The following is a 14,167-nucleotide window of genomic DNA, read 5'->3' as shown; positions in this document are numbered from 1 at the left end:
ACAGGTTTGTGCAAGGTTGGGTCGGAGCTAACTAGCTAGTAGTCTCCCTCAGCATAAGGGTTGGCTGATGCTAATAAGCTAGCATTAGCACTCAGCATCCTTAAGCGACTGGGTGTCAGTCAGAGTTATTTAACAGTATATTTAGTGAATTCAATGACTTAATTGAATGAACCAAATCTAAAACGAGGCCGAATCAGCAAGTGCAGTCACCCTTTAAAACTAAGTAATGACATAGGAGTGAGCCAAGGAGGAGGACAGATGAGAACAGCAGGCCAGTTGAGCACTTAGAACAGCAGCAGCCAGGGGTAAATAGTAGGGAAGAGGCTGATTTAGGTGGCCCAGACACAGGCCCAAAACAAGTTAAGCTACCACAGTATCCCCTTGACCGTTTAAGATTGAAAAACTAAAAAGACACACCAGACAAGACACAGAGACAGCAACAGAAAGAAGAGTAGATGATGGAGAGAGACACCAGACAAGCCACAGAGACAGCATCAGAATAATAGGATATGATGGAGAGAGACACCAGACAAGACATAGAGACAGCACACGAATAATAAAATATGATGGAGAGAGGACACCAGACAAGACATAGAGACAGCAACAGAATAATAAAATATGATGGAGAGAGACACCAGACAAAACATAGAGACAGCAACAGAATAATAAAATAGGATGGAGAGAGACACCAGACAAACATAGAGAACGCAACAGAATAATAAAATATGATGGAGAGGACACCAGACAAGACATAGAGACAGCAACAGAATAATAAAATAGGATGGAGAGAGACACCAGACAAGACATAGAGACAGCAACAGAATAAAAAATAGGATGGAGAGAGACACCAGACAAGACATAGAGACAGCAACAGAATAATAAAATAGGATGGAGAGAGACACCAGACAAACATAGAGACAGCAACAGAATAATAAAATAGGATGGAGAGAGACACCAGACAAGACATAGAGACAGCAACAGAATAATAAAATATGATGGAGAAAGGCACTAGAAGAAAAGAACAGGCCATAACAGAAGAGGATAGACAAAGGAGGCAGTAACAAACAAGAACCTGAGACAGCAACAAGAGAGACTGATTACATCACTTCTTTTATTATAAGAAACAATGTGTTGAAAATTCCAAATGGTTTGCATAGTCAACTTACACACAGCACTGACATACACACTTACTACACCAGACATGGCACCAGGGTTCTCTTCACAGTCCCAAAATCCAGAACAAATTCAAGAAAACGTACAGTATTATATAGAGCCATGATTGCATGGAACTCCCTTCCATCTCAGATTGCTCAAGTGAACAGTAAACCTGGTTTCATAAACAGATAAAGCACAACGCCTCTCCTCTATTTGACCTAGATATTTTGTGTATGTACTGATATATAGGCTATGTGTGACGTTTTAAATGTATATAGTTCTGTCCTTGAGCTGTACTTGTCTATTAATGTTCTGTATTATTTCATGTTTTGTGTAGAGCCCAGGAAGACTATCTGCTGCTATTGCAACAGCTAATTGGGATCCTAATAAAATACCAGATACCCCCCCCACATAATTTGTGCCCCCTCAGATTTTTGGGGTGCATGACTCCCCTGGTAGCTACCCTGTGGATCAGGCAGCACCGATGGCGGCATGGATCAGGGGAAACTAGGCTGAAGAAACTCCCATGGGAGTGGGGGAAATCAAGTCTGTTACTGTACGTCTGGACAGAGATGAAATCAATCATTATCTAAAAATGTTTTTCTATGACATTACAGATTGATTGTAGTTTTATTGATGCTACATCATCTTGATTTGAAATTCACCCATGTTGGTACATGGAGAATGAGTTGGCACATTTCTATGAGATGAATATGGAATGGAGAACTAGACTAGGTCATTTCCAAGAAAGGTGGAGTTTAGTTAAGAAACACCTCTGCTAGCTGAAATTGAAATAATGTAATGTAAACAACAGTTATTTTCTTAAGATATTTCACACAATGTACTAGCAGACTTCGTGTTCACTGACTTGATTATATATTTTTTATCAGAGTACATTGTTCTGGCCCCTACTTAACACTACCACATGTAAGGACATTGCCATGGTTAGGCTACTTGAACCCAAATACCCTTGTTTACGTTCTTCATTTACTCCTCCACAGCTGTCTCCCGTTTAGATATTTGATTAACTATTATGCTTAGCACATCAACAAATGAACCAAATAGATTATGCATTGCGTTGGAAATCAACCCTGTACACCAGATGCTGAAAAGGAGACAAAGAGGGAGGTTTAATTGGCAAGAGGGGGGAAGAGCTCATTTTTTAGTCAGTGCTATCTGTAGTACTTGGCAGTAGCGACAACACTGTTATAAATTAACTTGTGTTCAGGCAGGTGTTCTGTGTTGAAAGCCTAATGGACTGGTGTTTAGAGAGGCTTAAGTGGGTATTGGGTAAGACTGTGTGTGGACCACACAAGGTGCTTGAGCTGCCATTTCCCAATAATTAAACACTCATCTGGGTCAAATTGATCTCCCACAGGACATATCATCCTGAAACCAAAGGCCTAGTGTGCTGTACCTTTAAAGTCACATGACTGGAGTGGAGTGTACACTATCCTTTTCCCCTGACACATCCAGACTGGCACCCTATTCCCTATATAGTGCAATTATTTTATCCAGGGCTCTGGTCAAACGTAGTACACTGTGTAGGGAAAAGGGTGCTATTTGAGACTCACATTGTATTTCTCCCTCGAAATTACCACAATAATGGCCAGAAGTGTAGTATTGCATGGCGAGATCTACAGTGGTTCCATACAGTGCCACACTCAATCTTCATATCCACTTCACCATCACTGTTTCTTATTGTACAATGAAGTGTACAAATTGATTCTGTGAATATCTTGGCTGACCACTCATTGTTTTAGGGAAGGCAGGGTTTACAGATGTAAAAAGCAGCTATGCTTTTATCATTCTGACATTTCTCGATTTAGTCATCATTTTTTAAGGCTGCCATGTTCAAACAGTATGTTTGTACTTGGCAGCAAGGCACAGAAAGTAAGATTTTAGTGATGATTGTGAGTAATGAGCATATTAGTCCTCTTGTGTTCTCAAAGATTCATTTTCATCCAACTCTAAATAAGCAAGACATATCCAATCAGTTCAAATGTTTTCAGTGTTTTCTCTGGAGCTTGGGGAAGATGAAGTAAGATTAGTTTAAGATCTCAGTTGGCTATGATGGGCACTACACTGTGCTGTTTGGTTCTTCATACGTACACAGTCATATTCAGTAGAGGACATGATAAACACTAAGACCGGCTAAAAGGCTAACTTGACAGAACAAAGCATGCACACACGATGCATGCACACACACACACGTGCAGGGGCACACACACACACACACACATATTTTGTTTTTATCAAAAAGGAGCTTTGGAGGTGGGCATGAGGAGGCTGTGACAGGAGGTGTGGCAATGGGTGCAGTCGGCCTGTTGCCACGGCTGTATTTTAGCTCACATTTTAGAGACCCCAGCTTTGTGGTGTAGAGAAATGTTTATATTTTTATGCCAATTTCCTACAATTCTACACATTTCTCCATGGAGCTGAGAGAAATGTTGCTGTTTTAAAGCACATTTCCTGCAATTCTATGGATTCTGTCATGGCTAATGTTGTGTTGTTTTGCTCAAACATAATAAAATCTGTAAGACTTTATTTGGACAGTCCATCTGTAGATGCTCTGCAGACTTTCAGTAACATTTCAACTAACGATCTGCAATAGCCCTAAACCTAACTATAGCCCTAACCTTAACCCATATCCTAACCCTAAACTTAACCCTTACCCTAACCGTAGCCCTAACCTTAACCCTTACCCTAACCCTTATTATAAACCTAACCCTAACTGTAACCTTAGCAAGCAGTTGCTTATCAACAGATGGTTTTTTAATAGTATGAACATCTGTAGAGCATGTACAGAAGGGCAATTCGGACAATCCAAAAAAAGTGTGATAATTGTTAGTTCTCAAAAATATATATTTTTTACACTGGTTGGACTTATGCACCCCGAAAAAACACGTAGGTGGCCCGCCCAAGGATTTCAATGGAAGAAAACACACACACACACACACACACACACACACACACACACACACACACACACACACACACACACACACACACACAACACACACACACACACACACACACACACACACACACACACACACACACAAAACCAGGTTTTTTGCCTCCCTCACATTTCTCCACATTCCCAGCATCAAGCACCCAGCTATCTTATCTAGGCCAGAGCAGAGTTTGATTGATGGTGCAATATGTGTGCTAGTTATCAAGGGTTTTAAAAACCTACATTTTCTCTGGTGGGTTTTTTCACCTCCATTGGTTACGTAACAAAGTTTGTGTTCTAAATGGCACTCTATTACCTCTGTAGGCTCTGGTCAAAAGTAGTGCACTGTGTAGGGAATTGGGTGCCATTGGAGACAGAGAATGTACCTGTGAGAGTAGCCTCTCAGGTTGAGAAATAGTGCACACAAAATAGGTATTGATCAAATGGGACTTTTAAATCACAATACGCTGATTGTCTGTTTGTAAGTATTGTTTTGATGTAGGGAAGATATTCGATTTTCCGTGTTTTCGTACAGTATGTTTGTGTCGTCAGTAGACTTTGCATGGCTATTTCGACTCAGATATCACATTCAAAATACGTAATATACTGTACGTTGACACAGAGAGCTGACATCCATGCACTCTGGCTTTTCCAGTACCTTACAGTAATGTGCAGCAATCCTTGAGTATCTAAGTCTTTGTCTAACTCAGTCATTAATAACAAGCCCTGCGACAGACTTTCCAGGGCGTGTACCAGTGCATCAAGCTGCTTCACGCTAGAGAAACAGGAAATAGGCTCCTGACCTGACTTTTCTGGCTCGGAAAAAGCTTACGGAAAGTATTCAGACCCCTTGACTTTTTCTACATTTTGGTACGTTACAGCAGTAAAAAAAATTATTGATTACATTGAATTGTTTCCTCATCAATATACACACAATACCCCAAAATGACAAAGGGGAAACAGTTTTTTTGACATTTGTACAGAAAAAATATTTTAAAAAATACCTTATTTACATAAGTATTCTAAATGGCACTCAACAAGATTCTCTGGTCTGATTAAACCAAGATTGGCCTGATTTCCAAGCGTCACGGTGATGCATGGTGGTGGCAGCATCATGCTGTGGGAATGTTTTTCAGCAGCAGGGACTTAGAGATTAGTCAGGATCGAGGGAAAGATGAAGCAAAGTGCAGAGAGATCCTTGATGAAAACCTTCTCCAGAGCGCTCAGCACCTCAGACTGGGGCGAAGATTCACCTTCCAACAGGACAACGACCCTAAGCAGACAACCAAGACAATGCAGGAGTGGTTTTGGAACAAGTCTCTGAATATCCTTGAGTGGCCCAGCCAGAGCCCGGACTTGAACCCAATCTAACATCTCTGGAGAGACCTGAAAATAGCTGTGCAGCGACGCTCCCATCCAACCTGACAGAGCTTGAGAGGATCGGCAGAGAAGAATGGGAGAAACCCCCCAAATACAGGTGTGCCAAGCTTGTAGCGTCATACCCAAGAAGGCTCAAGGCTGGTTTTGCTGACAAAGGTGCTTCAACAAAGTACTGAGTAAAGGGTCTGAATACTTATGCAAATGTAATATTTCAGTAAAAAAAAAAAAAAAAATCGCAAAGACGTCTTAACCTGTTTTTGCTTTGTCATTATGGTGTATTGTGTGTAGATTGATGAGGGAAAAAACTATTTCATCCATTTTAGAATAAGGCTGTAACATAACAAAATGTGGAAAAGTCAAGGGGTCTGAATACTTTCCCGAATGCACTGTAAGAGCTTTGTCCGGTACTCATGCATGGGAAGTGTTTGTTTTCCACTCTGGGGTTGTCTGCTTCAGGCAGGGTCACTCCATGTTAGTGCTGTTGCAATTACAGCGAACTCATCTAAGACGTAAGGGTGTCATGTAGAAATACCTCTAAACTCGTTAGAGCTCAGTCTGGACGAGGACGCCACCCACAGAACCTGCTGCTGCAATATCCACAGGCTGCTCATTAACATCAAATGTTAGGACTCACTCTCTCTCGCTCTCGCTAGATGAATTGCAAATGCTTACATTGTCAAAGSAAGTGAAATAGATAATAAACAAAAGTGAAATAAACAGGGCCTCCCGAGTGGCACAGTGGTCTAAGGCACTGCATCGTAGTGCTAGCTGTGCCACTAGATATTCTGGGTTCCAGGCTCTTTCGCGGCCGGGAGACCCATGGGGTGGTGCACAATTGGCCCAGTGTTGTCAGGGGAGGGTTTGGCTGGCAGGAATGTCTCCTGTGGCGGGCCGGGCGTAGTGCAAGCTGACACGGTCGCCAGGTGTACGGTGTTTCCTCCGACACGTTGGTGCGGCTGGCTTCTGGGTTAAGCAGGCATTGTGTCAAGAAGCAGTGCGGCTTGGTTGGGTCGTGTTTTGGAGGACACACGGCTCTCGATCTCCCGAGTCCGTACGGGAGTTGCAGCGATGGGACAAGACTAACACCAGTTGGATACCACCAATTGGAGAGAAAAAGGGGTACATTTCAACTACAATTGTTTTTAAATAAAAATAAATAAATGTGAAATAAACAATAAAAAATTCACAGCAAACATTAATCTCCAAAGGAATATTTCAAATGTCTTATTATGGCTATATTCAGTGTTGTATAGTACAAGCACAAAAGGGAAAATAAATAAATATGGGTTATAGTTACAATGGTGTTTGTTCTTCACTGGTTGCCCTTTTCTTTTGGCACCAGGTCACAAATCTTGCTGCTGTGATGGCACAATGTGGTATTTCACCCAATAGATATGTGTCTCTAAATGGTCATACAGTTGGCAGGAGGTTAGAAAGCGCAGTTCAGTTTCCACCTCATTTTGTGGGCAGTGTGCACATAGCCTGTCTTCTCTTGAGAGCCAGGTCTGCCTACGGTGGCCTCTCTCAATAGCAAGGCTATGCTCACTGAGTCTGCACATACTGTAGTCAAAGCGTTCCTTAATTTTGGGTCAGTTACAGTGGTCAGGTATTCTGCCACTGTGTACTCTCTGTTTACGGCCAAATAGGATTCTAGTTTGCTTCGTTTTTTTTMTTAATTCTTTCCAATGTGTCAACTAATTATCTTTTTTGTTTTCTCATGATTTGGTTAGGTCTAATTGTGTTGCTGTCCTGAGGCTATGTTTGTGTTTGTGGACAGAGCCCCAGGACCAGCTTGCTTAGGGGACTCTTCTCCAGGTTCATCTCTCTGTAGGTGATGGCTTTGTCTGAAAGGTTTGGGAATCGCTTCTTTTTAGGTGGTTGTAGAATTTAATGGCTCTTTTCTGGATTTTGGATAATTTGTGGCTGTCAGCCTAATTCTGCTCTGAATGCATGGTGTTTCATGTTGTACACAGAGGATATTTTTGCAGAATTCTGCATGCAGAGTCTCAATTTGGTGTTTTTCCCATTTTGTGAGTTATTGGTTGGTGAGTGGACCCAAGACCTCACAACCATAAAGGGCAATGGGTTCTATAACTGATTCAAGTATTTTTAGCCAGATCCTAATTGGTATGTAGAATTTTATGTTAATTTTGTTGGCGTAGAAGCCCCTTCTTGCTTTGTCCCTCAGATCTTTCACAGCTTTGTGGAAGTTACCTGTGGTGCTGATATTTAGGCCAAGGTACGTATAGTTTTTTGTGTGCTCTAGGGCAACGGTGTCTAGATGGAATTTGTATTTGTAGTACTGGCAACTGGATCTTTTTTGGAACACCATTATTTTTGTCTCACTGAGATTTACTGTCAGGGACCAGGTCAGACAGAATTTGTGCAGAAGATCAAGGTGCTGCTGTAGACCCTCATTGGTTGGGGACAGAAGCACCAGATCATCAGCAAACAGTAGACATTTGACTTAAGATTCTAGTAGGGTGAGGCCAGGTGCTGCAGATTGTTCTAGTGTCCTCACCAATTCGTTGATATATATGTTGAAGAGGGTGGGGCTCAAGCTGCATCCCTGTCTCACCCCACGGCCATGTGGAAATAAATGTGTATGTTTTTTGCCAATTTGAACCGTACACTTGTTGTTTTTGTACATGGATTTCATCATGTCGTATGTTTTCCCCCCCAACACCGCTTTCCATTAACTTGTATAACAGACCCTCATGCCAAATTGTGATAAAGGCTTTTTTTTTTTTATCAATTAAAGTATGAGAAGACTTTCCCTTTGTTTTGTTTTGTTTGTGTGTCAATTAGTGTGTGCAGGGTGAAAACGTGGTCTGTCGTATGGTAATTTGGTAAAAAGCCAATTTGACATTTGCTTTCACTGAGGAAATGTACGAATCTGCTGTTAATAGTAATGCAGAGTATTTTCCCAAGGTTGCTGTTGATGCATATCCCATGGTAGTTATTAGGGTCAAATTTGTCTCCACTTTTGTGGATTGGGGTGATTAGCCCTTGGTTCCACATATTGGGGAAGATGCCAGAGCTGAGGATGATGTTAAAAAGTTTAAGTGTAGCCAATTGGAATTTGTGGTCTGTACATTTTATCATTTCATTTAGGATACCATCAACAAATCAAATCAAATGTATTTATAAAGCCCTTCTTACATCAGCTGATATCTCAAAGTGCTGTACAGAAACCCAGCCTAAAACCCCAAACAGCAAGCAATGCAGGCGTAGAAGCACGGTGGCTAGGAAAAACTCCCTAGAAAGGCCAGAACCTAGGAAGAGGAACCAGGCTATGAGGGGTGGCCAGTCCTCTTCTGGCTGTGTCGGGTGGATATTATAACAGAACATGGCCAAGATGTTCAAATGTTCATAGATGACCAGCAGGGTCAAATAATAATAATCACAGTGGTTGTCGAGGGTGCAACAGGTCAGCACCTCAGGAGTAAATGTCAGTTGGCTTTTCATAGCCGATCATTTAGAGTATCTCGACCGCTCCTGCTGTCTCTAGAGAGTTGAAAACAGCAGGTCTGGGACAGGTAGCAGGTCTGGGACATCAACACCACAGGCCTTTTTGGGTTGGAGGGTTTGTATTTTGTCCTGTAGTTCATTCATTGTAATTGGAGAATCCAGTGGTTAATAGTTGATTTTAAGATTTGTATTTAATCATGTACATCCCTCAAACTCAGCTCTGGACCTCGAAGCCAGTTCCACTGAATTGTTTTATTGTTCCCCTAGAGTCAAAGCCGAGCATGTTGAGCATCTGATACATACTTCTCTCTCTCTCTCTGTCTCTCTCTGTCTCTCTCACGACAACAAGGATGACTAGACACTATACTGACAGATTGAAGCCTGAGAGACAACCTCCCACAGGTCTGATCTACGGCCAGTCTGAGGAGCCTTAATGCGAACATGAAACTCCATATATTTCCAACACTAAGTCAGCGTCCCAAATGGCACCCTATTCTCATAGTGCACTATTCCATATAGTGCAGTACTCAAAAGTAGTGCACTATATGGAATAGGGTGCCATTTGAGATCTCAATGTCATTTGATTAAGTCAGGGTAGGGCCTTTCCTCAAAGCTTTCCCCAAACAGACAGACAGCAGCCAGTTGTTGGTTCCTCTCAGGCAGGCAGGCTGATTGATTTGATGATATTACTGGTGCTAATGTGTGATAGACTGTGTTAATGCTTGGCTCTCTTTGGGGGATTCCTAAGCTCTGTGTTGATGAATCTGTAAATCTGTCTGCCTGTTTGGAATGCAACACTTCACTGCACATCTTGCCACAGGGACCCCGATGCATAACCAACCTGTCACTCACTCCTCAACAACTGTGTTTGTGTGTGCGTGTATGTGTGCTTGTGTGTGTGTGTGTGTGTGCATATGCGTGCCCATGCGTGTGTACTCACACTTTCACAGAGACTGATTGCACATGTAGAGTGTGTGTTTTTTCACAGGTCTGATTGGGTGGGTGGTACTGTATGTGTTGTGTGTGTGTCGCTGTGAGACCACGGTTCTTGGCAGTATGTCGTTGATGAAATAAGTGTTGTGCAAGGTAGGGCATAAAGAGCTGRATGTAACTGCCAAAATAAAGGAAACACTTGAGTAAATGAGGGTTCTGGCAGCTCTGTTATGGCCCCTTCGAGTGCAAGGTAAACACCAATAAATACACAGGCATTCTGAGTGATCACCTTCATATTGTGAATCACTTCTATCCTGATGGGAGTGGTCTTTTCTAGGATGGCAATGCCCCCATCTGTCACCAGATCTCAACCCAATTGAACACTTATGGGAGATTCTGGAGTGGCGCCTGAGGCAGTGTTTTCCACCACCGTCTACAAAACCCCAAATTAAGGAATTTCTTGTGGAAGAATGGTGCCACATCCCTCCAATAGAGTTCCAGACACTTGTAGAATCTATGCCAAGGTGCATTGAAACTGTTCTGGTGGGCCGTGGTGGCCCAATGCCCTATTAAGACACTTTATTTTGGTGTTTCCTTTATTTTGGCAGTTACCTGTACATTAGGGAAAAGGGACGGTGTGGGAGCATGATTTTCTGGGTCTCTGTACTGTCCTGAAGTATTCTAACACAGATGTGCTGTGGGGTGCTGTTTCAACACCACTCTTTCTCTTCCATTCGTCACCAGACTCTGGGGCTGTTACCCAGCTGGGGATCTGGCAATGTGATTTGGTCAAGAGAGGCAAATCATGTATCGGCACTAACCTACGGGCCTCTGTGTTTATTTGTGTGTGTGTGCTTGTTCTTTTCTGTGTGTGTGTTTGTGTGTGTGTGTGGCGCACGCTCGTGCTTGTTCTTTTGCGTGGGTGTCTGTGCGTGCGTGTCCAGCTGCAGCAATGGCGTGTCTATCAGGAGGAGGTTGCCAGGTTGGAGGCAGCCATTGTTGCCAGGCAGCAGGAGGAAGAGGAGGACAGACTGAGGAGGGAGCAGGAGACTTGGCCATGAGGTCACTGCAGAAAGAAAAAGTCAAGACCCCTTACACCCGACCCTCTCCAGCATATTGCATTGTCCCCAGTCATACTATGTTTGAACTTGTTCTGCGCTCCTCAGATTCTCTGACGGTCTATAATAACAGCTTAGTATCCATTCAATGTTAGTGTGGCCCAGGTTCATTTGAATGTTTTTAACTCCATGGATTATAATGTTGTCAGGAGGAAACGACCTATCTATGTTTGTTAGGCGAGGCATGGGTCATGATGATTTTCATTAGCTTGATTCATTGCATATTCAGCTGAAGGAGGTAAAATGGTGTGTGTGAGAGTCAGCGTGTGTGTTTTTGTGTGTGTTTGTGCGTGCGTGTGTGTTGGAGTGTGTGTGGTCCCTGACCCGCATTGCCCCTGGCATCCCCCCCAGGGTGTGTAGGGGAGCCGGTACTGTTTGATTGCGCCTCTCTTGTGGGGCTTGGTACGGTAGCACGGAACAGCTGGGAGAATCTCTGATTAATGATGTCGTTTAGGCTGAAATGGATTACATATACTTCTCCACCATCATCTTGCAGACAATGAAATATTATCTCATTCATTTGATTTACTCTTATCTGATTTCGCAGTGTCACAATCAATAGTGTTTCCTTCGTGTTGACTCGCTGCGGGCATTGTAAACTTTTGAGTTGCTTTGTGTTGGGAATGTTTGTTCCTCTGTATCTTGGGTGAACCTGTATTACGCAAAGAAACAGAGGAAGAGAGAGGAGCTGGAGAGTAGAGGTCAGCGAGACTAACAGAGCTGAGGAGACTCATGGGCAGAGCAAGCTGAGGGCGATAAGGAAAGGTAAGCATGCACCATGGGCCCTGACTGCAGCAGCAGCAGCTTCGCCTCAAGGACACTAAAGGAGAGATCTCGACAGTTCACTCCATGGCTATGGATGATGTTCTGTATGTTATTCTTTGTTTATGTTTAACAATGACTAATTTATGAACATGTATACACAAGTCCATGACCATTTGAGGAAATATCCCATGCGTTTCACGAACCACTGGTATGATTCGATGTCGTGTTTTCTCTTCTGTTCGGTACAGTCTCCTCTTTATCCATGGTCCTTGCTAAAATTCTATCCTCCTTTCAATCTCTGGCATTTAAACCGTGCTAGGAGAATGAGAGAGATGTTGAGTTAGTCAGGACAGGGTGAGGAGGACGGAGGACATGGGGACTGAGGGGAGATAAGATGTGAGGAGCAGCTCGTAAAGCTCTCTCAGCCTGCAGGGCCGCTGTGCCACCACAGATAGGTGGTTTCTGGGCTGAGGCTGATGTCCTTGGCCACTTCTCTCCCTTCCCGCTCTCTGTCCCTTCTGCCCTCAGGGTTTAGTTGTGCGAGGAGGTGCTGCTGCAGCGCAAGGAGCAGAGGGAGGCGCGGGAGCTCGAACGCCTGGAAGAGAAGAGACAGTCGTCTGGGGGCCGRGAGAAATTAGGTACGTCGCTTATCAGCACTTTTTCCCATTAGCTGCCCTGATTGGATCTGCCATGTAAAATGCTATGCCGGGGAAGATTTGTGGAAGGTTTTGACCCACTGTTTCATGTTGCTTTTGAGGCATCACTGCCACTTACTGGTGAGATGGAGAAATACAAGGAAATTACTAGGCAAACATCATATGGGTTTTTGGAAGTGTTTTCCCCACCCTCCACAGTGTCAAGGTGGGAGAAACGGCAGCGCCAGACACAGAGAGAATGATGGGAGGTGTTTAACAAAAAAAATACATAGTTCTCAATCCATCTTTAGGTTTTTATCAGCGAGCTGGACACAGTGAAGAAACTGTATGAATGTAGGTCCATTATCCTTCTATGTGAGGGTCGACGCTGGAGACGAGAAGCAGGTACAGGGAGAACATTTAATGAACAACAGACATGAACCAGGACAGGACCAGCGTCTGAACAGGGGAAAAATAACGATATCTATGCTGACACAGGGAATAACGTGAGGAGCAGACAGATAAAGAGGGGGTAATCAACAAGGTAATGGAGTCCAGGTGAGTCCAATATTGCGCACCGGAGCGTAATGATGGTGACAGGTGTGTGTAATCAAGGGCAGCTCCCCCTCTCTGGCAGTTAGACGCGTGACATTCTACACAYTTTCGATTTGGTTGTAGTTATTCGAAATTATGGAGTCCCCCCTTCCTGTGATTGTTTTCAATTAAAATTGTCAAAAATATATATTTTTAAATGGATTCATAGCAAAGAGCAATTTCTCAAGCTAGAATTTTGCTAACTCTCTTTTTGTCACCATGGAAGACCAAAACTGTGCAACTCAATATTAGGAAGGTGTTCCTAATTTTTTGTACATTCAGTTTATATAAAACACAGAAAATCACATTTTTGACTCCACTAGGCCTTTAAACATTTTGTATTATAATTTTGTTTTGCTCAAAAGCCCTCTAGGCCGGATCAGACCCCCTCGTGGGCCGGATGCGAGCCATATGTTTGACACCGTTGCTTTAAGTGTTTGGTTTTCTCCACTAGTTCCAAAGTTTGTTAACATGTGTCAATGTACTATTTTGTGTTTACTGCTTTTCTGTCTCACTCACTGACAAAAACCCCAGAAAATCATTCACAACAATGTTTGACCTTGCTAAACCAAACGTTACCCTCATGCAGTCAGACGTTCAAGCGGCTTCCCATCAAGGCCGGTGGGTGAATCAACATACAGTCCGTCTGTCTGGTACATTGTGTCATGACTCCACTGTGCAGGAGAGCACACTGGTTTACCTGCAGTCTATTGTGTAATCAGGCCAGTGACTGTCAGATCATCTCCAATTGAAATTTGTGATCAATGACTAACTGACCTTGGTTTGAGGAATGTGAGGAAAACACAGACACGTTTGACTAGAATACCAAAATATTTAAAAAAAAATGACAGACAAGGGTGTAACAGTATCGTCCTCATATTTTTTTTGACGCCTTTTGGACCGTACAATGTGTGCATCCCAAATGGCACCGGTATTTCCAGTGTACTGCACTTCTTTTGACCAGAGCCCTATTACTACTCTATTCCCTCTGTTGCTTTCCATATTGGGTCTAATCAAAGAGTAAGGGTTGAACAGGCCCTCCGGGTAGAAGGACTCCACAACACACTGTATGCCAAGGAGGTTCTCTAGTCCAGCCACCCAGACGGGACACTGACTCCACAGGATTCAAGTCTTCCACAAAGACTGTTTAGCCCTATTCA

General features: G+C 43.2%; 1 pseudogene; it reads left to right on the top strand.

The window, feature by feature from the left end:
- LOC139029422 (coiled-coil domain-containing protein 148-like) overlaps positions 1–12,966 on the top strand; it is a 51,285-nt pseudogene extending 38,319 nt beyond the window's left edge.
- The last annotated feature ends 1,201 nt before the right edge of the window (positions 12,967–14,167 follow it).

This window comes from Salvelinus sp. IW2-2015, linkage group LG2, assembly GCF_002910315.2.
Source record: "Salvelinus sp. IW2-2015 linkage group LG2, ASM291031v2, whole genome shotgun sequence".
Classification (NCBI taxonomy): domain Eukaryota; kingdom Metazoa; phylum Chordata; class Actinopteri; order Salmoniformes; family Salmonidae; genus Salvelinus; species Salvelinus sp. IW2-2015.
Note: the sequence above shows the minus strand (reverse complement) of the source record. Positions and strands in the feature narration are given on the sequence as shown.